Below are 26,964 nucleotides of genomic sequence, written 5' to 3'. Positions count from 1 at the left end.
GGGAAAGGAACTTCTTATACTGTTTTCCCTCAGCTGTAGGAATATGGGAACTGGCTCTAAGAAGTTTAATTACACAAAAGAGTGGAAGGTTTTTTTCCTCTGCTTTAGACGGTCAGCTATAATGATAAAATTACATTGTATTTACTTTTTTTCTTCCATACTTATGTTCAATGCCACCTGGGAATAAAGCCTGGCCTAAAATATAGGGCTCTAAAAACCTTCTATTCTATAACAGCCACCAGCTGGGAAAAGTTTTCAAGCAAATGATGAAGTAAAAGCATAGCTAAATAGGAATAATTAAGTTAATTTAAAAACTTTCAGGGAGGATTTTAGAACAGAGATTTTATTTTGGTTTTATTAGTCTGTAAGTAGTTAAACCAAAATGCCTGGTGGAATACATCCTAAACAGCCATAAGCCCCTTCTCAATAAATACAAAAATATTTACTGTAGAACAGCTTGTCATCCATATGTGGACTTTTGTCACTCTTTATTTAAAGCCTGATTGAATATTAAGATGCATGATCACAATGACTTTAATTCTGACAAGAACAGCTTGCATGTAAAGTTTACAAAGAAGTTTTATAATGTAATTCTTGAGTATAGCTGTATTTCTATCTGCAGCAGATGGTGAGCTTGACTTGATCTGACTGCAGTGTTGTTTTAAAAGAAAAATAAAAAATGCATGTTTAAATTGATTTTTCTGCAAGTTCTGATCTGAAAGAACTTGAAGCTTTCAGATTTGCCAGCAGCAGCCTTTTTTTCTATACATTTTCTTGTATATTCTTTGTGGGATTTACTAGATGAATCCACAGTTTGTCATTACATAATCTTATCTGTCAGGGATGTAAGAATTATATCCAGCACTTTGATTCTGCAAGGAGGAATGGAACAGAAAGACTGCTTTTCCTTCTGTTTGTTCTTTGCTAGCTGCAAACCATTCTTATTCAGTTAGTTGCCTTTTGCAGTGCTGCATCTGAGAGCAATCCTGGCTGTTTTAGTGTAGATGGAAGCGCTGGCCTGGAGGGAGACCATAAGTGATCATGATATTTAATGCTGTGATTCTTCATAGAGCAATAACGATTTATTTCATGATGGAAACACTGGGTGGATTATTATTCTTATTACGAATTTCAGAATTCATATTTTGCATATCATGAGTTATTTCTTAACAGTTCTAGTTGGCAATTATATTAATTATATGACATATGTTGTTATGTTAATAGGACATCTAACATACATCTTAATTGATAATCCTCACTTTATATATTACTTGTGCTTGTTAGTGACTGGGCTTTGGTACAAAATGCAAAGAGATAATCAAAACATTCTGGCTACTTAAAAATGTTTTCTTCCATTCTTTTTTCTCTGTTTTTGCTTTTCATTTTACTTTCATGCTGATTCTAATTGAGACATATTTCTGTGTCAAAGTATAAACATGGTATTGCTGTCTATGTAACTTGTGGATTTATTTTTTATTTTTTATTTTTATTTTTTGTATTTAAATATGAAGCATGGGATGAGATTTTTTCTGTTGTTTTGGTTTGGATTTGTTTTTTGTGGGCTCCCGTAACAAACAAACAAACAAACATTTTAAGGCATTAGATATAATTACATTTTAAGTTATTTGCTCCTGTAACATGTATTGCGGTTATAGTGTGTTCACTGTCTCCAGCATTCTTCTAAAAGCTGAAAGTACATCCGCACAGAGAAGACCATTTCCTGCATTAAGGAATTCAGAGCTTGATCCTAAGCCTTTATGTCTATGACACACTTCCCTGTAGTAGTACAAGGTCAAGCCCTGCTATTTTTATGTGCTCACATCTGAGCTGGTTTTGGTTGCATTTAGTCGTTACTTTACGAACCAGAAATTCTCCATTTATCATTAGAATAAAACGCGAGTGGGTGAAAAATTACTTAATCCATTTTTTTTTTTCTTTTTGTGAGTGTGAGTGTGATGAATTTTACATCTCTGTGAGTTTCCTTAGATGTTTAGTGGTGATGGTTTTATATACTCGTGTGCTTACAGTTGAACTTGAACTACTAAGCTTATTTCACATCATACAGTGAATGAATGAGAACTCTTGTTATTTTTCTAAATCTGAACTTGAAGTTGAGAGAAGAAAGGCTGCTGCTGAAAAAGATCTTGAACAAGCAAGTTTGTTACATGTCTAATCTAAGAATATTACTTTGGTCTAGGATTTCAGCAGTTTTACCAATACAAACCGTGTTCCTTTTTTAGTACTCCAGACGATGTCTAATGCAAGTCCACCTGAAACGTTTAGGAAAACAAACAAACAAAAAGCAGCTAATTAATTATTTACCCAGCTAGAGGTTTTGCTGTACTAATACTCATCTGCTTCGTCATCTGATTTTCAGTTCCGAATAGCACAACATAAATATTGGCACTGTCATGGGGGGCTGTTACCGGAGGGAATGGCTTGTTTCCCACCGCCACTGGGAGTTGGTTGGAGTTCAGACTTGTCAGTGAAGTGTATGGTGAATGAAACAGCTAGAGCAATGCTAGAAGAAAAACAAAGTGGCAATGAGAGAGGAAGAATGAATTGTTTTGCAATACTATGTTATCTATCGAATACCTTTGAAGTAAGATGCTTGGCTCCTGATGTCTGCAGTTCATAGTTTTGATAAATTTTAATATGGGACCTCGGTGGTCAAGAAACCAAAGCTATTACTCTGACTGGCCCTTAACATTGGTGTACAGTTGATGATGGTACTGATGACCTATATGAAACAAATATGAGCTGAGTTTGAAGGATTTTCACTCTAGCTGTGGTCTGTACTCACAGGGAATCCTTTCTAAAGAATCCTAGCTAGTTTGGCAGTCAGCTTGTATAGTCATGGGACTTGGATCCCCATACACGTATGACAGGGAAGGTGATACATTTTAAACTGACCAGACAATAGATTAGTATTTAGGTTCTCTCTGAGCTCTGCCACCAACAAGCTAGATGTCTATAGGTAAGGCATTTTATTTATTTTAAATTTCAGTCTCCCCTTGTATTTAATAGGGAACATAGAAAACACTGAATTTTAAGAAGTGCACTTCCAAAACTGATTCAATCATAAAGGTATGTGTACAGAAAAAGCACATAGGGTGAGATTACAGGGAGGATGTGCAGAGCGAAGCTGGTGAGTGGGAGGATGCGTGGAGCAGAGCACAGAGGTACTGTGAGTGAAGAAATGGGTGAGACGTCGTGTACATGAATCACTGCAAAGGAAGGGTGTCACGGAGGGGGAGAATAGGAAGGGGGAGAGAAGAATGGGAGAGGACGCTCAATTAGAGGCTGAAGACATTGAAATGGGAGCTTGTAGCTACCATTTAAAGGTTGTATTAGTAACAATGGGGAGAAAAGAGATTTGTAAAAAGAGCAAGCTCGCACTTTAATACTGCAACATTGTGTGTCATGTAAATATTTGAATAAATCTTTTAATCGGCTTTTCCTTCTGCTATGTTGTAGAAGTAATAATAAAAAAGAACCCTGCTTATTTCTTTAATGCAACAACTGCAAATGCATACAGGAAGAGATTGTGATGCGATGGCTGTTAAAAGCCATGTCTGTTAATGTGTTACGGTGTTATGTACCAATCCTTGGAAATGCTAATAAGTCAAGAAAAAAGAAAAAAACTGTAGAACAGCAAAAAGAAAAAAAAAAAAAAGAAAAAAAAAAGAAAAAAAAAAAAGAAAATCTTTTTCACTTTAAGTATGCAATAGCAATCAGTTGCTTACCTTTCCAATCCACCAATCCACAAAGGTGAACAAGGGAAGAATTAATAGCTGAAGTTTTCTTTTTCCTCATCTTGGAAACTCATTCTGAGGGAAACAAAAAGAAAAAAGGAAAAAAAGAAAAAGAAAAGAAAAGAAAAGAAAAGAAAAGAAAAGAAAAGAAAAGAAAAAAAAGGATTATTCCATTAACTTCCTCTGAGATTCTAAGGACTGAAAGACTGAAAGCACAGCTTTTACTGTGGCTAAAATCAAGCCATGTTATAAAAAGAAAAACAAAAACATAACAAAGTTCTTGAAATGGTTGGACAATTTTCCTCAGTCTAAAATTTGAGAAAATGGGAGAAAGCACAGTGTGAGGTGCCATTTTGAAATGTGGTCTTCTGTATAAGGTCTGAGCTGAGCAACATCCTTAGAACATTATATTTAAAAGAAGCTCTAAAAAAACTCCTAAAGAGCAGTTGCTTCTGTTCTTTAAGGTTTTTGTTTGTTTGCTTTTCTCGTAAATCTGCTGCACTTCTGATATAATTCTGATATGGGTATTAGGAAGACATTGGAGGAATCTTATGAACCCTGTTGTCATCCAAAGTGATCAGCTGCAGTCGAGTATTTTCTTAATCAAGCTGTGTATGACTGTCCTCCTGAGACATCTGGGGTTATTGGACAGCCTGAAAGGTAATGTGAGCTCCACTGAGCCATTCACATTAACAAAGTTGAAAGAATAGGAAAGTTTTTATACGTCACCAAATCAAAGTTTTCCTTGCTAGAGAGTTGTGCTCAGGAAATGCACAGGAGTGCCTGGAGTGTACAAAGAAAACAGCCATGCAGAGGGCAAAGAGACTCTTTCTTTTTTTCTTTTTTTTTTTTTTTTCACCTGAGAATGAAATGAATTTTGGACTGACGATTCGACCTGTTTGGCAGCATGGGAAGACTTGTAAGCTGGTAAGAAATCTGCTTGGTGGGATCTGAGAAAAACCTAAGAGAAACATTTGCACAGGTCAAGTCTTTGATGAAGCATCTGACTAGACAAAGCCCTGAAATCCTGTGTTATGAGTCCTGCAATAGCCAAAGAAGAACAAGTCAGCTGATGAGGAGGCAGAGAGACATTCTTTTAATAAAAAATGCTTCAATTTGAATCTTTCCTTGTGTTTAGCATGACTGGTGAATGGGGGTCCCAGTGGCTGGCTGTGGCATGGCCTGCTTTTAGAAAGTGGCCATAGATGGTGTCGTGCCAGAGGGATTGCTCAAAGAGAGAAAAATGTCTTAGAGCTGACCGGGTGGTGTGGTAATTGGCGACTGGACTGGAGTGATTTCACAGACAAGGAAAGTCAGGGAGTTTGTTATCAACAGGAATCAAGTCTCTTCCAGGGGAGGAGAAGAGCAAAAATTCAAAAAGCAGGGGAGGTCAAAACAGTAGATATTCTTCTTCATTTGCTTCATTGTTATTTAGACAGGGGAGTCTTTTAGGATAAGAATAAAACATCTACACTTATTGTCTGCTGCCTTTTTTATTCTCTTTTTTCTCTCTAGTCTCTGAGCTTTTATAGCACCCACAAGGCTTGAGAGCTATCTGCGTCTTAAAACTTTTTTTTTTTTCTCTCAGATTAGTCACCATTTCCTGCTGATCAAAGAGGAGTGTTATAATCATTAAAGCTCACTTTTAAACAGCAAAATCATTAGTATTTTAATAACATGCCATTATTAAAAGAGATCAGTTCCTCTTCTTGTCACAAAGCAATTTCAAAGAGCTGTAAGATACATATAAGGCACAGTAACTTTTAGAAAGTTTTAAAGGTGACCTGGAAAAGAATCCTCTTCAGAAAAAAAAAAAAATAATAATAATAATAATAAATCTTTACAATAATTAATGACAAGCTGGAAGTTTTCATCAAGAATTCAGATTTTGTTGCTCATCCTCCCCCTCCTCCACCTCTTTCAGGCTGTGAGAGGTAAGAAGTAGTGGTCTTTTGAAATTATGTTTGCCTCTGTTGCTATCTGTTTAGTTCAAATGCTTGCTAAACATTTGGGAGAAGATTTTTTTTTTCTGGTTTCAGAGAACTCAGCTTCCAGATCTATGCCATTCCATCTTTTAATTTTAATTGTTGCTAACTAAACTGTGGCATAAAACTCTTTTTTAATTCTGTCACCTTTAAGTTTCCCACTGGACCTAATTTCCTTTGAAATTCTGTTTCTTCTGTAGTGGTACAGATCTGCTCACTAGGAAACTGCGCTGCTGCTGCTGCTCCTAATGACCAAAAGGAAAAAGTCATATTCTCATCTGCTCTTTCCTGAAATTATGTGGTATGATTTAGCATGCATGTGCAAACAGAAAATAGAAGAAATAATGCTTTTTTTCTTTAATAAACTCAAAAATGTTTGGATTTCTAAACATGAAGAGACAAGCTTGTATGTAAAAGTCAACAAATTCAGCTGAAAAGCATCCACGGTCACTGATAAAGTGGGAAGAATCAAAATACCAAACACATTACGTAACTGCATTAAGTGAAATCATTTAAAAAATGATTGGATCGAAGTGACTGCTACATTCAAGACAACAAAAATAGAAGAAATTTGAATAGATTTAGTACATGCATGTTTTCAAGAATTTATGAGTGCATTTATTATTGTGCAGACATTTTTTATTAATCAAATACTAATGACATTAAAAATTGATATCTATAATTAGTATCCAATCTTCCGTATACATAGCAAGATGTACTCTGCTGGGTACCCAAGACCTTAAATGCCACCAAAAGTTGCATTAAAAAAAAAAAAAAAAAAAAAAGGTACTAAGGTACTAATAACAGAGATAAACTCTGAGTGAAAAAGGTTGTTTTTTTTTTCCTAGTGATCCTAAAAAAGAAAGAGTGACAGAGTTGGCAAAGTGACTGCAAGTATTATTAGAATATCTGGCTGATGTTCTGAGTGATGGCATCATCTAATCATCAGGATTACTGCCCAGAGAATAAAAAGCTAACTGGTGGGAAACTGAAGAAAAGCCTATTGTAACATGAACTGAAGTAGACCTGTTTTTCTTTATTTTGCAGCACGTGCAATGATTTTAATAGGTATGTTGCATCTAGAAGGAAGAATATTTGAATGGTGTCAATAATTATGGAAAAAAAAATATCAGTGGAAATAAAAAGCTTCAATAGATGAAGCTTTTCAAAAACACGAAATCGCAACATAGCTGTAATTTGTAATAAATTTGCAAAAAAAAAAATTAAATTAAAAAACTTTAAACTAAGTAAAAGGTTTTTTCAGTTATCAAAGGTTGCCTTTCAGCTAGTTGGTCCAGAGGACCTTGAATGCAGCATCCCACCCGCCTCACTTCCCTGAGACCTGCCTAAAGATCTCAGCTGCCAGTTGACTACAGCATCCTCTTTACCCTGATTTTTTTTTTTTTTTTAAATGGTTTATCCATAGTGCTTTTTTCTATTAACCATTTGAATTGTGTCAGCAAACCAAGCTGAACAGCAACAGCACTCATAAAACTCCATGAATTTGATCAGCTGGGGCAATTCACGGCTGATGCAACACATCCTTTTGCTTTCCTTTTAAAACATCTCTGTATAATTAGTGCACTTACTCTTACTTCTGTCCTTAGATCCCTGTCCTTCAGTCCTTAGCTAGGTAAGCTTCTGAACAAAACTCTCATCTTTCACTGAAATTACTCTGATTCTTTGAATTTGAATTCAGTATTCAGTATTCAGTGAAGGAATAGAAAATAGGTATGCTTCTCTGCCTGGTATGGAAGGCTTGAAGTCCTTTCTTTTTTACCTGCAATGTCCAGACAAAAGCTGCAAGATTTAAATCATCCTATCAATGATTTTCCTCCTGGATGAAAGCAATTAAGCCAGAGAGAATTGAGGCCACTTTATTTCTCAATGAGAATATAAATGGGAGTTTAAGGCTCTATAATGCATGTACATTATGTTCATGTCCATCTGAATTCTCCCTTTATTTTATTTTTCTTATTACCTGATAGTCTTATTATCTAGCCATCTTCTGTAAGGTCATTTGTGTAGAAGACAAGTTCTGGTATGAATTAGAGCACTGCATGATTGGAAGCACAGAAAAATATCTTACAAAAGAACTGCTAAAACCTGTCTTCTTTTAAGTTACTTGCATTAGCCTGGACTCAGGGAGTGTGTATATATACAGAGGGTAAGAAAGAGAAAAAGAGACACTCTCTTTCTTTCTTTCTTTCTTTCTTTCTTTTTCTTTCTTTCTTTCTTTCTTTCTTTCTTTCTTTCTTTCTTTCTTTCTTTCTTTTCTTTTCTTTTCTTTTCTTTTCTTTTCTTTTCTTTTCTTTTCTTTTCTTTTTTTCTTTTTTTTTTTCCCCAAAACATGAACAAACTGTAAGTAATGAAAAAATAAATAAAATAAGAAATAGTTCAGCCATTTAATATAGTACGACGTTACGAACATCCAAAAATCTTTTCTAGTAATGGTCACGCATTTCTTGTGTTGTTTTTACATCAATCTTTCTATTCTAGCGCTGAAAAATTGTCTAAAAGACAGGCTTTCTAATAAGCTATTGCCATGCCATTCATTTTTCTTCACTGACAATAAATCACTGCCTCTATATGTGCAGTGTTTCAAGTATAAAACATTGGAATTACTCTGATACTGGATGAACCAGAACCACTCAAACTCAAAAAAAAAAATATTAAAAAAATGATGAAGTCCATTCAGTTAATTTGTCATCTGTGTGATGATATCATCCTGATGGAAACTGCTACTGCTGTTCTCTTCAGCTGTGTTACCTCTGTTTATGGTTTTTCATACTGTTTTACTACGTTTTGTTTTCCTGAGGTTTCTTGCATGTCAGTGCCCCCATTGCTGTGCTTACCAGCGTGAACATGCTTTGCTGAAGGTCTTCTGAAGCATGACCCTTTTGGTAGAGGTATAGAAAAACTGGAGGAAATCTGGAGATAATGATAGGAAACAAAAGATGGCCTACAGGAACTGTGACAGTCTAATCTAGAAGAAAGGAAGTTGAGAAGAGCCATAACTATATATATATATAAATATATAAATGGCTGCTTAAGTAGAAAGATGGTTTATTGAAAAGTGATTAAAGAAAGGACAGGAAAAATGTAATTTGTTGCAAAGACTTCAATAGATAAAGGCAGAATTTACTAGGCTGAAGAGATGTTGGCATATGACCCACGTGGAAGTTGTAATCTCCTTCAATAGGGATGCTTAGGACTGTGTCTATCTGGCTGGCAGGGATATTCCAGCCTTGTGTTACCCTTTCTCACTAAAGGAACTGGTATCTGTGTACATATCCGTAAGCTTACAGTGTCAAATAATGGGATACTACAAGAGTAGGTGTGAATAAATGTGTTGTTTAAAAAGCACCTTTTAAAATATACTGAGATATTACCAAACTATGTGTTTTGTCTCTCCACCTGAGGGGTCTGGAGAGATTTGAAGTAAAATAAGGACCAAAAAATAAACCTCTTTGTCCTTTTCTTTTAGAAGTGATATAATTTACTCCAAATGAAACTGAAAACTGAAACTGAAACTGAAACAGAAAATCTGCAGAAATTTGTGTCCATGAGTGGCATCCTTGCCTTTTAGGAACTGCCTTTATTTTAACAGGCTGCAGTGAAATTGCGTGTTTAGAAGTTGCATTTACATTTGCATCTGTAAAGCGGAATGAGCAGCCTTCTCCCACTGTGGTTGATAAGCAGCATATACAAAGCATCAAATAGATTTTCCTTATTGTCTGGTACAGCGTGACATTGTCTCAGCCATGGGATGGTGGCGCCTGTGACTGCTGCATGGCTAAACACAGCTAAGATGCTAATTGCAGCGTTGGGTTGTGGCCATAGTTGGTGCTGAGCAACTTTTCTTTAAGGATGAGACCTTTTGAGTTACAGGCAACATTTCTATTTCTCACCTTTAGCATTTTGAAAAATACAGCAAAATATAAGATGAGGACTTGCTTACTTCATTTTTTGAAATTAAGGTGTTCTACTGCTAGAAACTTTTTTTTGGCTCTAAGTTTGCTCATTGCCAGTCAATCTGAGCTAGCTAATTCACTTTCATAGGTAAGGCAATACACAGACACACACGAAATATGGTCCAAGTTTACAGTTGGCCTCAGGCTGAGTGTTTCTAAACTACAGAACTGATGTGTTTGGATGGTGTCCAGACTGCCACTTGAAAACACTTTGAATCAGTTGGTAATCAGCTCTTTGGAGATGCAAACTGTTAGTGTAGGCAAGCCTAGAAGATGGCCAAGAAAAGAAGGCCTCTCATTAACTTTACTTCAGCTTTACTTAGATCATTATTATTCATATTTACATAGATCATTATTATTCATATTATTATTTGAGAGCAAATCTACAAACCCAAGCCTAAATATTCAGGGATTCACATTAACAGATTTTAAACAAAAAATTATATTTGAAACTCACTGCCTTTTTTACCTGCTGAAAAATAACCACTTACATTCTTTCAGGCTCTTTAAGTTTTATAAACTTACAGTTATGCTTACAGACTTCTTCAGACACAGAAATTGTACAGCACCACCTCTTGGCTGATCTTACCCCGCTGAATGAGAATATATGGTGCTTTCTGCTGGCACGCCTCATTTGTCTGAGCATAAGGAGCAGAGAATAAGCAAACTGCTTTTCCAACAGGGATTACACTGACTTCAACAGAAAATAAGACCTCTAACCAAAAGATTTTAATTGGAACGGAAATTTGTTGACTACACCAAGCCAAGCTCTGGTTTGTATTCCTGAGTGTTTGACATGGTTTACTGATATGAATATGTTGCATCTTCGGAAACTTTAAGGGTGTTTTGTTCCTTTTTTTTTTTTTTTTTTTTTCTTTTTGTATTAGTCTCCTTATTAAATTACCGTTTTGTGGTTTGTCATGTAGGCACTTTTCTGAGCATGGTAATATTTTGTATTCCAGTATTTTAGTATATGTATCAGCCTACAGCTCACATGCACAGACTTTTATTTCTCCTCCCCAGATGTCTTGCAAGTTTTAGACCATAGTAACCGCCAGGCTTAATGAAGCATTTCTCATTTGTTACTTTTGTTTTGTGGGAAGGATGTTGAGAGTGAGGTAGTGGAGGTGTGAAGTGTAAACATATTTTCTCAGGAAAGGAAATTGAATTCTGCTTAGGATTTTGTCCAAGATTTTAAGAGGGGGTTCCTGTCTGTGGCTGGTAAATTATTTTAGCCAAAAGTTACAGAAGACTCTACTGCTTTTGTATTTTATGTCATACAAATATCCAACAAGAGCCACTCGTGTCCTTGGTATGTGGAAGTTTTGACCGTGTTCAGCTGGCTGAAGTGATTGGGAATGAGGTGCCAGAGGCAAGGTGCTGTGCAATATCAGCCTTAGCATATTTTAAGTTGAGCACTAATTAGCAGGTGTTTGAAATTCTGCATTTAAATTCAGTGGCGATTACTTCATTTCAGCTTGGGAGGGTCTTGTGAGGGAGTATTCATGAATATATGGGGAGTGGTAGCAGACGGGGGCGAACGCTGGTTTAAGTATTTGGAAATGAAGAGTTTTGTGCGCAGAGCAGGATTTGAACAAAATGCATTTCTGTTGTAGGGCAGGAGGCTGCACGTAACGTAAGAAAGCAATAGTCGGCAGTGCATTAGGCAGTGTGTTTTGAGGTAACAGTAGGAATGGCTGAAATCAAAGAGTTTTGGTCATGTAGTGTGGTAATTTCAGACTATAAATGCAGTGTAACATTTGCTAACATTTGAATGCTTGAAATCACACTTGTAACACTTCTGATGCAAGTTTTTGTGTTCTTAGCTCTTGGTGGGGGGCTAAATTACATAAATCAAACCTTGTCCTGTTTCTAAGGAGAAAGAGATGAGAGCTAGAGGTTGAGGTGCCATCTGTTTTATCACCTTGTTTGAAGGCAGAGGAAACAGACTTGCAACATTCCTCAAGGAATGTTTTTTTTGTTGTTGTTGTTTTGTTTTGTTTTGTTTTCTAAAATTTCCATAATATTTAGAGAAGAGGTTCAAGGAACCTATATTAGTTGCCAGACTCTAAACCAGACCTGTGAAGGAACCCAAGATACACAAAAAACAGCTTTAAAATGGGCTGAAAGTGGTCACTGCAGTAAGTGGCTTAGCAAAAAGGAGTTTTTCAAAACAAGGCGTGTTCTACATTGTTATCCCCTGTTCACTGTTCCAAAAGAGAGAGTTTCCTTCTGCCCAGCAGAACTTCAGGAAATTATTTCTACACTTCTATTTCTGTAAGGAAAGTTGGAAGACACAGAGAGCCACAGCTGCCAGAGTGTGGGCAGTGTCAGCTCTGGCTTGTCACCCCCTTAGTGTTAGGGGTGACTGCTCGCTTACATTGGCAGCAGTTGTCTATCAGCTCCAGAGAGTGGGAGCTGGCTTTTGACCCTTCTAAAAATGGAAAAAAATAAACACATGCAGGATAATGCTATTTTATTTTTTTCAGTAGGACTATACAGATGCTGGGAGATACGATGAAAAAGATTTTTGAGCACAGCTTATTACTACAGATATCCACACATTAAACTACGAGGCTGGATAAGGATATTCGTAGCTTCCCTCTAATGTACTCCTTAGAGATGCAGTTGCATTATCTGTTTCCCTGTTGCCAGTTAGTTACAGGAAATATAACTTGACTAAATTCCGTTAATAGTTTTCAGAAACATTAGCTTCAGAAATATTTCCATTAGTCTGTAGTTAGTTAATCAAGTCTATGTTCCTGTGCCCGTACAAGCTATAAAGTTCTGCAATGAACATTTAATTGTAATTAACATCATTGACCAGTTAAACAACATAAGCAGTAACATATGCATGGGTGAGCGCTCTCTGCTTGCTGACAAAACAAGTTACACCAGATGGGGCCCTTGGTGCCTCTTGTGCCCCACGGTGCTTTCCGGGCTGTGTCAGATGGTGCTTGTGCTTACCGTGAGAGCACTATTTTGAAATGGTTTGTTCTTTTTGTGTGCTTTTTTTGCCCAAAGATGAACTAGATGTATCACCTTGAAGGCATCAGCTTTAACAGATGAAGGTGGCAGGTGATGCTGCATATGGAATGTTAATATTTTAATTTAAAGTTTTGCTTGCATTGTAAGATAGCAAGAATATAATTAAAAACAACAATAACAACAAACTGACTGTGTACTCACTGCAGGCACTCACAGGCATGCTCCACTCATCCCTTGCAATGTATGGCTCTTAATTATGCTCTTTTCTTCTTTCCACTGTAAAACTAAGTGCAATCATCAGCTTTATTTCAAGTACGGAGTGAATTTTTGTTATAGCATTCAATTTTTGTCCCTAACAAACTCGAGAGTCACTAGGATTGCAGGAGGGTGTAAGACCTGAAGTCAGGGACCGAAGTACCACTGCTGTTTGCTGGGGCAAACATTTTCACGGAGGCCACATATATGTCTTGTGGACAAAACAACACAAGGTTTTGGCTGCCTGAATTTGTGCATACGTCACACCCCTGTAAGCAGCACGCATTCTACTGCGTTGTGACAGCATCAGCTCCGTCCCTAGGCTCCAGCAGTGGAGGTACCCTTAGCAGCAGCAAGGCCGAGAGGGGATTGCAGCAAGCTGCAGTCCTCTCTTCCTCTCCAGAGAAATGCAGTGCTGATGTGCATATTGGCACAGCTTTTCCTGTTGTCTCTGCTGGCTCTAACATCAGCTAGTTAAAAAACTGCACACTGACAAGTTGGGGCATTTGCATTCAAGTAAACGTATGGCTAAAAATGGCTGTACTGACTGTAACGTACAATAAGCTCCATAAGGCAAAACAGAGAAGCAGCTGCAGTCAAAATCTCCAGGAAATTCTGCTGTCAGCTTCTGCAACCAATTTAGAACATCGCAGATAAATGTTCCTGGGTTTTAATGTTCCGAGGAGCACAACTAAACAAATACAGCATGGATTATCCGCTAATATATTAAATGGCAAACGTTATCTTGCAGAAAGATAAATATGTTTGGGTATCCTACAGAGAAGGATTGGAATCCCAGGCAGAAATACAAACTTACTTCCCCACATGTACAAAAGATAGTGCACCTCTGCAGCTGTTCAACAGCTGTCCCTTGAAGATAATGATACAAGGATAAGACAAACAACATGTAAGTATTTGGCAATTAATATACTTAGAAAGATGGTGGGGAGGAGGGGGATGGAACAAATCTGAAGGCAAGTTACTGGCTCTGGACCACAGATAAAACCCCTAAAAAACCCAGAATGATGCCAAAAATATGAATGTGCTAAAATCATGAGTTTATTCTGTGTCAGAACCTGATATGTGGTTTCTGTGTATGTTGCACTGTGTTTCAACAGGTGGTCTGCAGAAATTTTTGGACCACATTTGAGGGTTTGCAAAAATGAGAAAAGCAAGCTTATATGTAGACTATCGTACCAAACACATATATATATATGAGATTTTTAAAGAAAGATGCCTTAGAGGTCCAGTTTTCTATTGGGAGGAAAAAATGGCAACTACAAATAACATGCTGAAAACCCTAGGGATATTACCGTTAGTATCCTTTGTAATAAGAAAAAGAAATCAAATAATATGCATATTAGATCTCATTTTAATAATTTCTAGGCCTAGAGCGGCATACAGTTTGATTGCAGTTTTTGTAACTCCTTTTTACCTATTATTCTCACATTTAAATGTACCATAAATGCTCAGCTAAATAAATACAATGCAAATTACCACTTAATGCATTAAATGCCAAATATTGTCTTGCCAAAATCCAAATAAGCTGTCTATTTCTGTTTTGGCTTACCTCCATATTCACACATACTGGGGCTTAATGATGGGTACTTTATCCTATCATGCAATTTCTTTGCAGAAACGTTTCAGGGGAAAAGAAACTGTAATAAAGATGTGAACATCATAACTACAGAGCCTTCTCTATTATCAAGTTTAAATATATGTTTTTTTAGCGTCTCTAGGCCACCGTGTCTTCAATTTTGAAACCTCACTTTGGAAAGCTCCCATTCCTTTCCGTTATCATGTATTTTAGAAAAGTGCTTAAAAATAAATATGGACAGATATGGAAAAGAAAATAAGAAATGCCAGGTTGTAGTCAGTGCAGTACAAATAATCTGAGATCAGAGAAGCAGCTAGAAATGGAAATGGAGAAGGAGCAAATTGGGAAAGATGGGACAAAAGCAAGGTGAAGAGTAGAAAGGATGTAGAAAACCTTATTTGGGGACAAAAATAAGAACATTCAAGAAAAAGAAGGGAGAATAAAGTGCAGAAAGCTTCAGGATGAAAAATAATACTAGGATGTCACAGATGGAGTTAACGTGGGTAGGTATCAGAGAAAAGAAAAGACGTTTGTTCCCACACATTCATAAAAATTCATGCAATTTGTGGATTGCTCCCAGAGCACAGGTTTTGTTGTGATTTACAGTTTTTAAGATGATTTGGCCCCAGCTCCAACCCGGCCTGTCTGCTGTAGAGAGCTCCGCTCTCAGGCTGGTCAGCCTGCTGCCTCCTGGCGCGTACCATTTCATTTCTCCATGCTTCCTTTACTTGAATTTTACTTGTTATCAGTAAAGTACTGCTGTAAAATCAGATAATGAAGTCTTACGGGCCTCTTAGAATAATAATAATAAAAAAAAAACATGACAGCTAGTAATAACCAGGGGCACCTGGGCTGTATTTTCTCCTCAGCATGTGGTGGCTTCTAGAGCTCATATTCACAGTTTGCCATGGATGAGAAAGGTAATTTAGCCATTTTCTATCTGCTGAACGAGAATATGGTAGATGGAAAAGCTATGACAGTAACTTTCATGTGTTTATGAAGTTGTAAGCTCTGTCCTACTGTCATGTAAGCAATTACGTGCAGGTCTACAGCGTGCACATGTTGAATAATTCTTGGTAACATTTTCACTTGTCCAAGCAGCTAGAAAGCAACTATGATCTGTAAATGACACATTTATTCAGCATGTTCTTACATACAGTCATGCAGACAGTTACATGTCCCTTAAATGTGAGTCTATCCCAACACTAAGGAAAATGAAGGGAATACACTTCTCTTGTGAGGAAAAGTCTTCCTCAGCGCTGTGGTATAAATCTCCTATTGTTAATCTTCTTTGGCTGAACTGCATATCAATTTAAGCAACCTCCTTTTGTTTAGGTGAGAAGAAAATAAGAGCAGTGAATGGGCCACTTCATGTAAAACAGAATTTAAAAAATCATAGAAGCATCCATTTTCCCTCATCCTTGGATGGGACCCAAATCCTTCTTGACGAGCCAAATCCCGTCTTTTTCACATCTGGTGTCCTGCTGGTATTTTATTTTGCTGTTGTGATACTGCAGAGAGATAGAGCTCCTCATTTGCAATTGAAGATCTACAGGTGTCAATAGGAAGCTTTTCCCACTGCAATTGTAGCGTAGATTTCTACAAATGACGAGCAAACCTCAAGATGAAGATTGCAGAGACTTCCTTTACTAAGTAGGCATCTTCCAGGTTTGGGAGATGATATTTATTTCAGAATTAAAAGTAATGACTGTTACTGTCAGTGTCAAGTGTCCGGGGAAAGATGCTTCTGTTTGGGCTAGGAAAAAAGGGAGAGAAAAGAAAGTATGCATAACATTTCTCAGTCCCTATTACTTTGCATCCAAAATGAATGACACGAGAACTGCTCATGTACTACATGTACATCACTGAACTCTGTTGGTTTCCATACTTTGTTTATCTTTCTCTAAAAGCAAATAGTATCATTTTAAACCCAGTACAATCAAGCCCAATCTCTTGAAGTGCTGATCAAACTAACGCTATGGCTGCAGGAGCTAACCCTCAAGTTTCAAGGGATAGTGATGGCCTGCAGTTTCTGCCTCCTCCAGTTCCCTAATCGAATTGTCAGGGAAAATATACTTCAGATTTCAGATTCGTAGAATTAGGTGTTCCTGGAAGCTGCCTTGGCAGGAATTATGCTATAAAGCCAGAGAAAAGAGGTGAGATAGTGAAATTTTATCTGGGAGGTGGCTCTTACTAACCATTCCGATTTTCTGCAGATCCATGTATTATCTTGTCTGTAGCTATGAAATGTAATATTCTAAGTAGGAAGTCTTGTGAAACTTCAGACATCTCCGCATAGCCCTCTCACTACATTCATTTATAGCAAAAAGTAGACTTCAAGAAACCTGGAAAATTCACTATGGAGGGCCCTTCCCGTGTTACTGCTAGACAGAGCTTAACAGGTAATTTCAGTTTTGGTGAATATGATTTTTACTCCTGTTTCCTAACATCACACAGCAGGTGAGCTCACGTTTCTGTTACCTCCAGGAATGCCCTGACCTCTATAGGTTAAAAAAAGAGAAAAAAAAAAAAAAAAAAAAGAGAGAGAGACAAAGTCTTAATGAAACCTTTCCAAAACAGATTCATTATCAAGCTTTGTAGCTGTGTGTGCAGGAGAAGGCAGAACCAGTTTGCGTTTATAAATTTCTGGTGTGTGTCACAGCCTCACAGCCATGTTAAGTCCTTCCCTTTTTCTGTAGCATGTCAAATTAATTTTGCATGAGCCAAATTATACAATTTTGAGGTTTTATACTTAATAGATATATAAATTATTTTACAACAATGCAGAGCTTGGAAATTACAGCAAATATTTGCTATAGTGAGCAAACAAGGTAATGTGAATACATCTCTGTCACTTGATGATGTATTTAAGCTGTAGGCATGCTGCCTGATCAGTGTTTTGTAAAGAGAACTTCATACAGATGGATAACGCACAGGTGTAAAGGATAAAACAGCTGAGTCTCTTTCCTGTTTTAGTACTTGTCAATCGTGTGAGTTCACTGCTCAACACCTCAACTTCATCAGCTCTAAAAATACCTTACTTTCACTCAGTGCTTTGGGAAGGATGAAAATTAATGAATATTTGTTATGAATGACTGATTAGTGACAATATTCCTATTAGAAAAACTTGAAAAGAGGCTTAATAAATATCATCATTTTCATTCCTTTTACCCTGTGATTTTCCTGGCTTTCTTGGATCACTGACTTCATTATGTGACATTAGAAAATGTATTCTAAACCCAGCTGCTGACAAAACGTGTCTTCTGCTCTTCCTGTTTCCATTTCTATGCTTCAAACAGAATGCATTCCCATTAAAATTAAAACAAAGATCACTAATGTCCAGTGATCTGTTATGAGCATTTACATTCAATTATTTTTTTTCTATAAATAGTGTTTTCATACCAAAATAGGTTTGTTGTGCGCAGTTAAAAATAAAGAATAACTTGATCTCTAGGTTTTCTAGTATCAAGACTGGTTTCCAGGGGAAGGTTACTTTTGAGTTTTATGAACTACTTCTAGGGCACTTTCTGTAAAAATGGATAGGAAAATATAGAGCATGATTTTATGACTTCTCCAGACACATGATCATAAAGATGGAAGCCTCTGAAGTTTGGCATGTTTTGTTTTTCTGTATGGCAGGATGCATGCTTCAGCAACGTAAGCTTGTGTAAAGACATTCTAATGACTTTCAGTGTTTCTAAAGTAGAACTGCAGGGGAAAAGTTCTTCTGTCTGCAACAGGTTGTGTGTCCTATATTGTGGTGAACCTGGGAACTCTTAAACTTACCGTGAGAGAAGAAACTTCCTGGGAAAGCCACGGCCACAGGAGATGCTCGTACAATGCCTGGGAGTACTGGGGTTAGGTATTGCCACTCCTCCAACACACCACACCACTGTCTGGCCACTGGCCTACCAGCCACCTTCATTCTCTCCTGCTGAAGCTTTTTTACCAATGCATAAATAAATAAATAATTTTCATAGACAATTAAATAGCTGTTAGAGCAGAGATCAGAATTTTTGTCTGTCATACATGATCATACTGCTTCTGTTCTTTATTTTTAATTAGTAATAGGAAGCACAAAAGCTTCAAAAGGAAATGTTGGGACAGGTTCCCTGACATTGCAATGGGTGCATTTGAAAATAACCTCCAGTCACTTACAGATTTAAGCCAGCTAGTGGGCTCTCTGTTGCAATATGGCATTATAAACTCTGCTTTTTTAGCAGAAAATTTTACGTGATACCAAAATCATTGTTTGGTACAACATTCAACCAAAATTCCAAATGAGGAATAACGTAACCAATAAACAAAAGAAACAGCCTGCTCTCCCCAGTCTACACTTCTTTTTGATTTAAATTTTCCCTACCTTTCAAATTGTAAATTTATTACCTGTTTACAGCAGTCTGATACTTGCAGATCAAATGTTCCAGCCTAGACTTGGAGTGGCAGAGCTTGAAGAGCATGTTTTGAACATACCCCGTCATACTTAATTGAGTTCAGCAATAGGATAGCCCGCATTACTAGTTTAATTAAAAACAAAACAAAACAAGAACAAGAACAACAACAACCAAAAAAAAAAAAAAAAGAAAAAGAAAAAGAAAAGTTGTTATTTTGCTTTGTAATTAAATACAACTACTGTGCATCCTAGTTCAAAGTGCTTCATTCCCTCTAGTCGCTGTGCAGGGTCTGGGAGGTCAGAACTCAGGTTGTGAATTCCTGTTTGCTTCTCACTTCCCAGCGATGAAGACAACATTTCAAAGATGTTTAGACACGGGAAGAAGGCAATCGGGATTTTTGAAAGCAACTGGATCCCTAATTCCCTGGGGGTTATGCTTTTGCCAGGGTTTTATATTATTGCCAGGGTTTTCACTGGGATTTGGGCACCGTACCATCTTCTGTGCTGATTGTCACTGCTGCTCACTCTGCCCGTCATGCTTTGACAAGTACGCACACCCAGGTACCCTCAAGAAGCAGGCTATATGAAGCAATTACTGGTTGCTGAACGTAGCAACACCTGTAAGGAACATAAAGCAGTATCTTTACTGCCCTGCTCTTTTCCCTCTTTTGGAATGAAAAGTGAAAAGCCCAGGAACACATCTTTTAACGAGGTAAGAAAGGAAATAACTGCTTTGAGCAGGGGGCATTTTGTAGGTTACAGCCCAGGCTATCTACCACCTTGTCAAAGGCACCAGTGAGCAATTTGATTAAAATAGTGCTGGAGATTGTAAGGTTATTCACTGGGACTTTGTCAGAGAGGACAATTAAGTTGAAACAAAGTGGGAAAAAAAAAAAAACTCAACATAATTTGTGCTCCCTTCACCTCAGGCTGATTAGAGTAAATTGACTGCCTTTGCAATTAATGTGCAAAGTAGATATTAATTATTTTTCTGATGGCAAATAAAATAATGTATAAATATAACAAAAATAATCTTGAAGTATATTTTATTAATTATGCCTGCGGACTGTTGCTTTCAGGCAAACAAGCAGCTCCCCAGCCCCCTTCCCCAAAACCCCAAGGCTCCACTTTCCTCTGATGTCGGTCTGTATTGAGTTTGGTTTAAAATAAGGAAATCAGATCTTCCTGCCACACAGGCTCACCATGATATGCTTTCAGACTTGAGGGGTTGTCTGCCTGAAAGTGAATCTTTTCTTCAAACTGTATCACTTGCTTTAATAAAAGCAATCTCCGCTGATCAATCTTGCCCTGGTTTGTGTAGCTCCATTCCCTGCTTGGGGGTTGGAAAAAGACATTTTCACCTCCTTTTCTGCTGCCACCACAGCATGTGTGACATAATGTGCCCTGCATTATTACTGGGGTTTATATTGTTTCTTCTTTTCCTAAAATTAAAATTAACTCACTAATTAATAAAGCTAATTAGTTAGCTAGTTTCAAAGTGCAGATGGATGGATCATGGTGTGCCTGGTGGCCTGGAGGTCAAGGGGCAAGGAACTGCTTAGGGTTAGTTAGTGACCACTTATGCAGTGTGCTTATAAAGCCCATGAGACTGGGTGGCATGCATCATAAATACACCAGAATCTCATATTTCATATATTTTTAGTGACATGAGCTGTAATTGTCAGATTTTTGAGCGTGAAAATGTTCTTAGCATTGGTATTTAAGTTTGTGAGGTAGTTTGGTGAGCTCAGTCCTCTATTCGTTCATGCCTACGTAACCTAATTACTTTGCACATTAATATAATCATAGTTGGCAACAAATGCATGCTTATTTTCTGCTTCTGCAATTGTTCCTGCCTTTTTTTTTCTAATTTAGTTATGTTCAGGAATCGTTTTCCTCTTTAAATCTATGTGCAGGGCAGGTTGGTGTTTGAAAGAATTCATAGAGAAGCAGGGTATGCAGGGATCACCTGGGTACACTGATTTTCCCCTTACATATATGTATATGTAACTTGTCCGCTATTTCCTTGAAATAGAGCCTTTTTTGTTGTTACATAATTTGGTGACGTTTTCCTCTGGCTAGTTGTTTTGTGGTTTATTTTTCTTTCTAGGAGGTGGGAGATAAAGCTAAATCTCATCAATCATTTCTTCACAAACAAAGATATTACATAATATGGTAATACACTATTCTGACAATAAAAGGAAAATGTAAGCTGAACTAGCTTCAGTCACTTGCTTAATTAATTTCTTAAATTCAGAATTCTGTAACGAGCATGGTATTTTGCAGATATGAAATTTCTATCAAGTACTTTGTCATGACAGCACGGGTTTTCACTGTTCTTGAAATGAGACAAGCTTCATGTGGCAAATGGTAGCAGGTGACTGAGTAAGGACTGGGATGATGCACTGAAATGAAATGAGAAATTTCAGGCCAACAACTCTTGTTAAAAAATAATAACAACGTGAGCAAAATTTGAGCAATCTTTCGGATCTGTCAAATTTCAGACATGCAGCATCACTTGTGGCAATTATCATCTTCCAGAAAACCTCAAACAAAATGTGTTAATTCTGAATACCAACAATTTCTCAAGCAAAATTCAGAAGAACAAAGGTAACATTTGGAGTCCTCAGAAAGCCGAGAGAACACAGGATTAGAAGTTGCCTGTGAACATAATGTGAATAAAAGGCCACCAGTTTGGTTTGCTGGTATTTTTAAATCACGGTGTTTATTTATTAGCAATATCCTAGGTAGTATAGTTTTGGTTGAGATCCTTTTTTTTTTAATTGAAAATAAAAAAAATAAATAATAACACTGTATATTTCAAGTATAGCTATTTGTAAAACATTCATCTTAGGAACAGTTGCAAATTTTTTGCATGAATGAGAGATAGGAAAGGCCACTAAAGAATTTAAATTAGGTTAATCCCCGTTTGTCATGAGCAGTAGCAATTCTTTGTCAGTTTTCAAACTATTGTAATAAATTTTGATTGTCTGCATGCCATTCATTGAACAGCTATGAACATACACACACACACAAAAACCAAAGATTTTTTAACTTGACTGGCAGATTCTGTGCCTGTGGTTTGTGGATAATGGATCTTAATCAGTATTATACCAAGAAAATACCGTATTTTGTTTTCTTCCTGAGGGGAAGTTGCCATATTAAGCCTCTCATATTTTCAGTTGATTATCAACCCATGAATGAAATTTAACTGACTGGTTGACATTAATACCAGTGGTGTAATAAAGTATAAATTTGGATGAAGATATAATACCATATTTTACTTAAAAAATTCAACATCAAGGAAGATAATAAATGTTTGTCATTCTCCTGTAAAATAATAAGAATTTTGCGGTACTGTAAGTTATTTGTTTCCAGCGTTCATAGCTTAGCATTAACATTTACAAAGACTTGAGTGAAAGCTGAATATTCTGATCTTTGCCTATCAAATCACTGCTCACACATGAAGAACAAAAAGCAATTCCCCCTGTATATCCCATTCATAAAAGGGGTCATTAGTGAGTAAGCCCTACCATAGAGTCATTCTGTAACTCACGTCAGAATATTCTATGTTGCTGAATATGAAGCTTAAAAAGATTAATCAAGATTCATTTAGTCTCCACTGGAAATCGTCAGGGAGGACAAGAGTGTAAGCTGTTGAATGCAAACCTTCTCTGACTAGTTCCCAGGCAAAAATATCTTGTATGGTCAGTTTTCAGAAGTTTTGTGTATTTAGCCATTTAAGTGAATCCAAGATTATTGAAAAACCTTAGGATTCCCAAAACAACTTATTTTCATATTATGGCTTGGTTGAGGAAAAGTGACAATATTGACAATTCCTGTATTTAAGCAGCTGCATGAATGGATGAGTTATACATTAAATTTATGAGTATTTGATGGAAAGTTTTAGTGAAACAGAAAGAGAGATGTGGAAGTATCTAAGCTCCCCTTAGAAGTACTGTAACTATTGTACTTCTGATGTCCTAAATAGGGGAATCCACCTTTGTGTTAATGCAAATCCCCAGAAATGAGGGGATATTTGGTTGCACCATTGTGTTTGGCTGCAAAAAGTCTATATCGCCACATTTTAATATTCTGGTTATCATCCCGCTTGGAGCTGCTCTGGCCTGTTTCTGCCGCCGTGGCTGAGTTTCTGTCTGTCCTAACTCTCCTGTTGTGAAAATTGTGCCAGGGAAGCACATGGTCCAAGCGAAAAGGGCTGGATAGCAGGAACAGTGATGCAGATGCATGTGGCTCCGCAGAGCTTAATTACTTTTCTTGACTTATTAGCTACATGCAGAAATAGCATTGCAGGTCATTAGGTTGTAGTTCATAACATAGTTATTGGTGGGCAGGTGGCTTGTTTTGTTTGTTTTTAAGCAGGAAATCGGATGTTGCAATATTCTGTGACTAAGAAGTAAGCAGCATCTGGTACTTCATACTTCAAGGTTTGTTGTTGTTGTTGTTGTTGTTGTTTTTCCCCTAAAACTAGTGGGTTGCTTGCAGAGTAATGACAGACATACTTTATTTTATTTATTTTATTTTATTTTATTTTATTTTATTTTGGGTGTCGGGGGTTATACTTTATAATTCCAGGAGGACATGATGACTCAAAGTGGATACTCCTCTCTAGGCAGGCTTTTGAGTAATTTCTTTGGAAGTAGTGAGCATCTGCTATTCTCAGGAATTTTGACATCTGAGTATATTTGGACATTTTTCAAAACCTCAATCTACAGATGCAAAAACCTTTAGCAGACAACGCTTTATATCTCTTTTCATGTCTCGTCACTTTTCATAAAATATGAGAACACCACAACTGTTCCATTCTTTGACTAATGCAGGTGCGTGAGAGCACCATGTGTACCATGCTTCCATGCCCCAGCTCAACTGGAGTCACTTTGAGCATCAAAATACACAACCTCCATCAATTTTCACTCCCTTGTCAGTGTTTATTATGTGTAGAAACATGCATGTGAAAATGTACAGAAACTTTTTTCTTCTATTCTTCACAGCATTCAGTGGAAGTTTGAGGAAAATGTTACGAAAACATTTGCTAAGTAAAGCAGCTTACCTGACCCTTTTTGGGCCGTTAGTATTTGTATAACTTCTCTCTGGCAGTGGAGATATAACCAGTAATGTTGTAAGTCACCAGTGAGCTCAGCTGTGGCAATCTTTGGAAGTCAAAATGGAAATTATTCTGTCATTTATATATTTGTGTTTCAAATCAGCATTCATGAGCTCTATATCCTGTATTTATATCAGTCACTTCCCTAGCAGTTTTTGTATTAGTTCTAGCAATTAGGCACTAATTATTGGTAGTTTTATAAATAACACTGCCTTCCTGCTATGACTAGCTGCTGCAAATTAAAGGTTCAGAGATCAAGGATGGAGTAACAACAGCAAAACACTGCAGTCTTTTCCATGGTGGAGTACAACCAACTTACTAGTCATTTAACCAGCATCGAGTTCTTTTTTGTAACACCTTAAGAACAATATATCAGAAAGATTTAAAGAGCCTTTGATCTCAGAAGAGATAAAATAACACAAATACAATATTTCCAATTGACTTTCAAATATTATGATTCCGTATAAATCATGCTTTTCTTTCCTTTTTCTTTTTTTTTTTTTTTTTTTTTTCTTTCTATTTACTTGATAATTCCCTGTCTGTGATCTTTGTTTCAGATCAGCCCTTAATTTTGTTTTTAATTTAACTTGTAATACAATTTTGGGGACAAAATGACTTGCTTAGTTGGCAGTTAATGGGTAAGATGAACTGCCTGTTTTTCTTTACAAGCTGCTAAATGCCAAGGGGAGGCATGGCATCAAGTAATTCAGCTGTTGCTGACATAAAATAATGCTCTAGCTAAGAATCCATGGTGCAGAGCTTACGGGCTCTGCAGACATGGATAAAGATGTGCCGTTAACAAGACTTGCACAGCCTTCTTAACTTGCAGTGTGTGAAGCAGTTTCTCCAGCAGAAGATACTTGGTCAGAACCTCAGGAGCTAGGACAAGTTCTAATGTTCACTTTGGAATTTATTACCTTAATTAAAGAGAAAAAAATATTATTAAGGAAATATTATTATTAATTAAACAATTCAACTAAAGGGAAAAAAGGGAAAGGGGAAGAGGGAGGAGGAAAGGGAATAACTAAACAAAACAAGTAAAGGCGAGGTGGAAGTGCAGAGGAAAGAAATTACTCTCTATTTCCCACAAATGAGCGATGCTTGACCACATCCTTGAAGCAGGGCTTCAACGCACGTAGCCGGAGTTCGGGAAGAGGACAGACGTTTTCGCAACGAGAGCCCACCCCTCCCCTCTTCTTCCTTTTTCCACCTTTTATTGCTGAGTGTGACATCATATGGTATGGAATATCCCTTTGGCTGGTTTTGGTCAGCTGCCTTGATGATTCTTTCTCACTTTTTGCCCACCCCCTAGGAGGGTCAGAGAGAGTCCTGATGCTGTGCCAGCACTGCTCAGCAGCAGACACAACACTGGTGTGATACCACTGCTGTTCTGGCTCCAAGTGCAGAGCACAGCACTGTATGGGCTGCTGCAGGGAAAGTTAACATGCCAGCCAGACCCAGTACAGTTACAAAGGAAAGCTGCATACGGCGATAAAGATCTGTCCGTTGCTGTCAAATACAGACTGTCTCTTGTGTTACGGGCTGTGCTGAATAGCCATGTACACAACAGCAACACAGCAATTCATTGTGTTAGCAGTGTTTGCTTCTGTGGATTAACTAAGAGATGTATTTGCTCACCTTTGGCATAAGGTGAGATTATTAGCATGTATAAAGATTGCTTTATACATACAGAATACGTATAACGCTTTATATATATTTTGTCAAATTAGTTATTGTACAGTATGGCCAGTCTTTATCTGAGATCATCTTCCACTTTGGTGTCATTGATTATATTTAATGCATTAATCTAAAAATCAGGAGCTGTGAGGCCAGTGGTATCGAAGAACTACTATCACAGTCCCTTAAGCACAGAATTCTAGATGTGTCTTCTCATCACTGTGGTGATCGGATGCCTAGAACCACAGTAGTAGATCCCACAGAAAAGCAGTCAGCTTCCACCAGTCTACAGCTTTGTGATTTCCAGAGATAGAAACATATCATTGGGTTTGAAAGCCACTGATATGTTCCATTCATGAATTTTTTGGAGAGAAGAAACTCGACCCTTTCTGTGTACAGCTAATTTATCATGAATTGAAATAATCAGTTTTAAAAGCTGAGGTCTGAAGCTTCTAGGACCTCAAGCCTATACCTGTGAGTATAATCCTAGCCTTTCTTCAGGTCTGCATGCGCAGGAGGAGCCCCAAGATTCCTAAAGATTGCAAAATTTTTGATTACTTTAATATAATCCTCTGTAATGATGATTATTGTAGCATTTTCTGTATGAGATGGATGAGACTGGTTCTCAAATGCCAGCTATTACTGACATTTAGTCTGGCATAGGTCATAAAATACCAAAGAAGGAGAACTGTTAAGATTTATTTTTCACATTAATAATAAATATTTAAATAAATTAATATTGCAAACAATGCTTCCATTTCCATTCTCTATAACTCTAATGCAAATTGAATTAGGTTGACAGAAATCACAAGTTTGAATACCTAGCATTCTTAATTTAAACCAGAAATCTGTGGCGAGTGATGTATGTGATGTACAAAGTGTAAGTTTAACTCCCAGACACACTGAATATTTAGTTTTGCATTTCATAGTGCCAAACAGTTCATAAACCTAAGATTCCTCACACTGGATTGGAAGGGTCATTTCTCAAATTCTGAGAAAGAAAAGCCCCTTGAGAAGCAGGGTTATGTTTGTGAAATAATAGCCCACTGTGTCCACACAACCATTTTTAAAAAGGTGGCTACTGCCAGCGCTGTCCTGATTTGCTCCTTAGCTGAACTTAGTGAGCTGTAGCACACTCCAGCCTGCTTTCCTGTTAGCCTGAATTTCATCAGGCTGGAAGTCAGGCACACTTACATGGTTCTTCTTTCTTCTTTT

The 26,964-nt window shown here is 37.2% G+C and overlaps 1 protein-coding gene across 1 annotated transcript in view; it reads left to right on the top strand.

The window, feature by feature from the left end:
- LRP1B (LDL receptor related protein 1B) overlaps positions 1–26,964 on the top strand; it is a 674,736-nt gene that overhangs the window by 373,477 nt on the left and 274,295 nt on the right. The gene's annotated exons all lie outside the window — the stretch shown is intronic.

Source organism: Oxyura jamaicensis, chromosome 7, assembly GCF_011077185.1.
Source record: "Oxyura jamaicensis isolate SHBP4307 breed ruddy duck chromosome 7, BPBGC_Ojam_1.0, whole genome shotgun sequence".
Classification (NCBI taxonomy): domain Eukaryota; kingdom Metazoa; phylum Chordata; class Aves; order Anseriformes; family Anatidae; genus Oxyura; species Oxyura jamaicensis.
The sequence above is the reverse complement of the archived record's forward strand: the minus strand, read 5'-3'. Positions and strand labels throughout refer to the sequence as shown.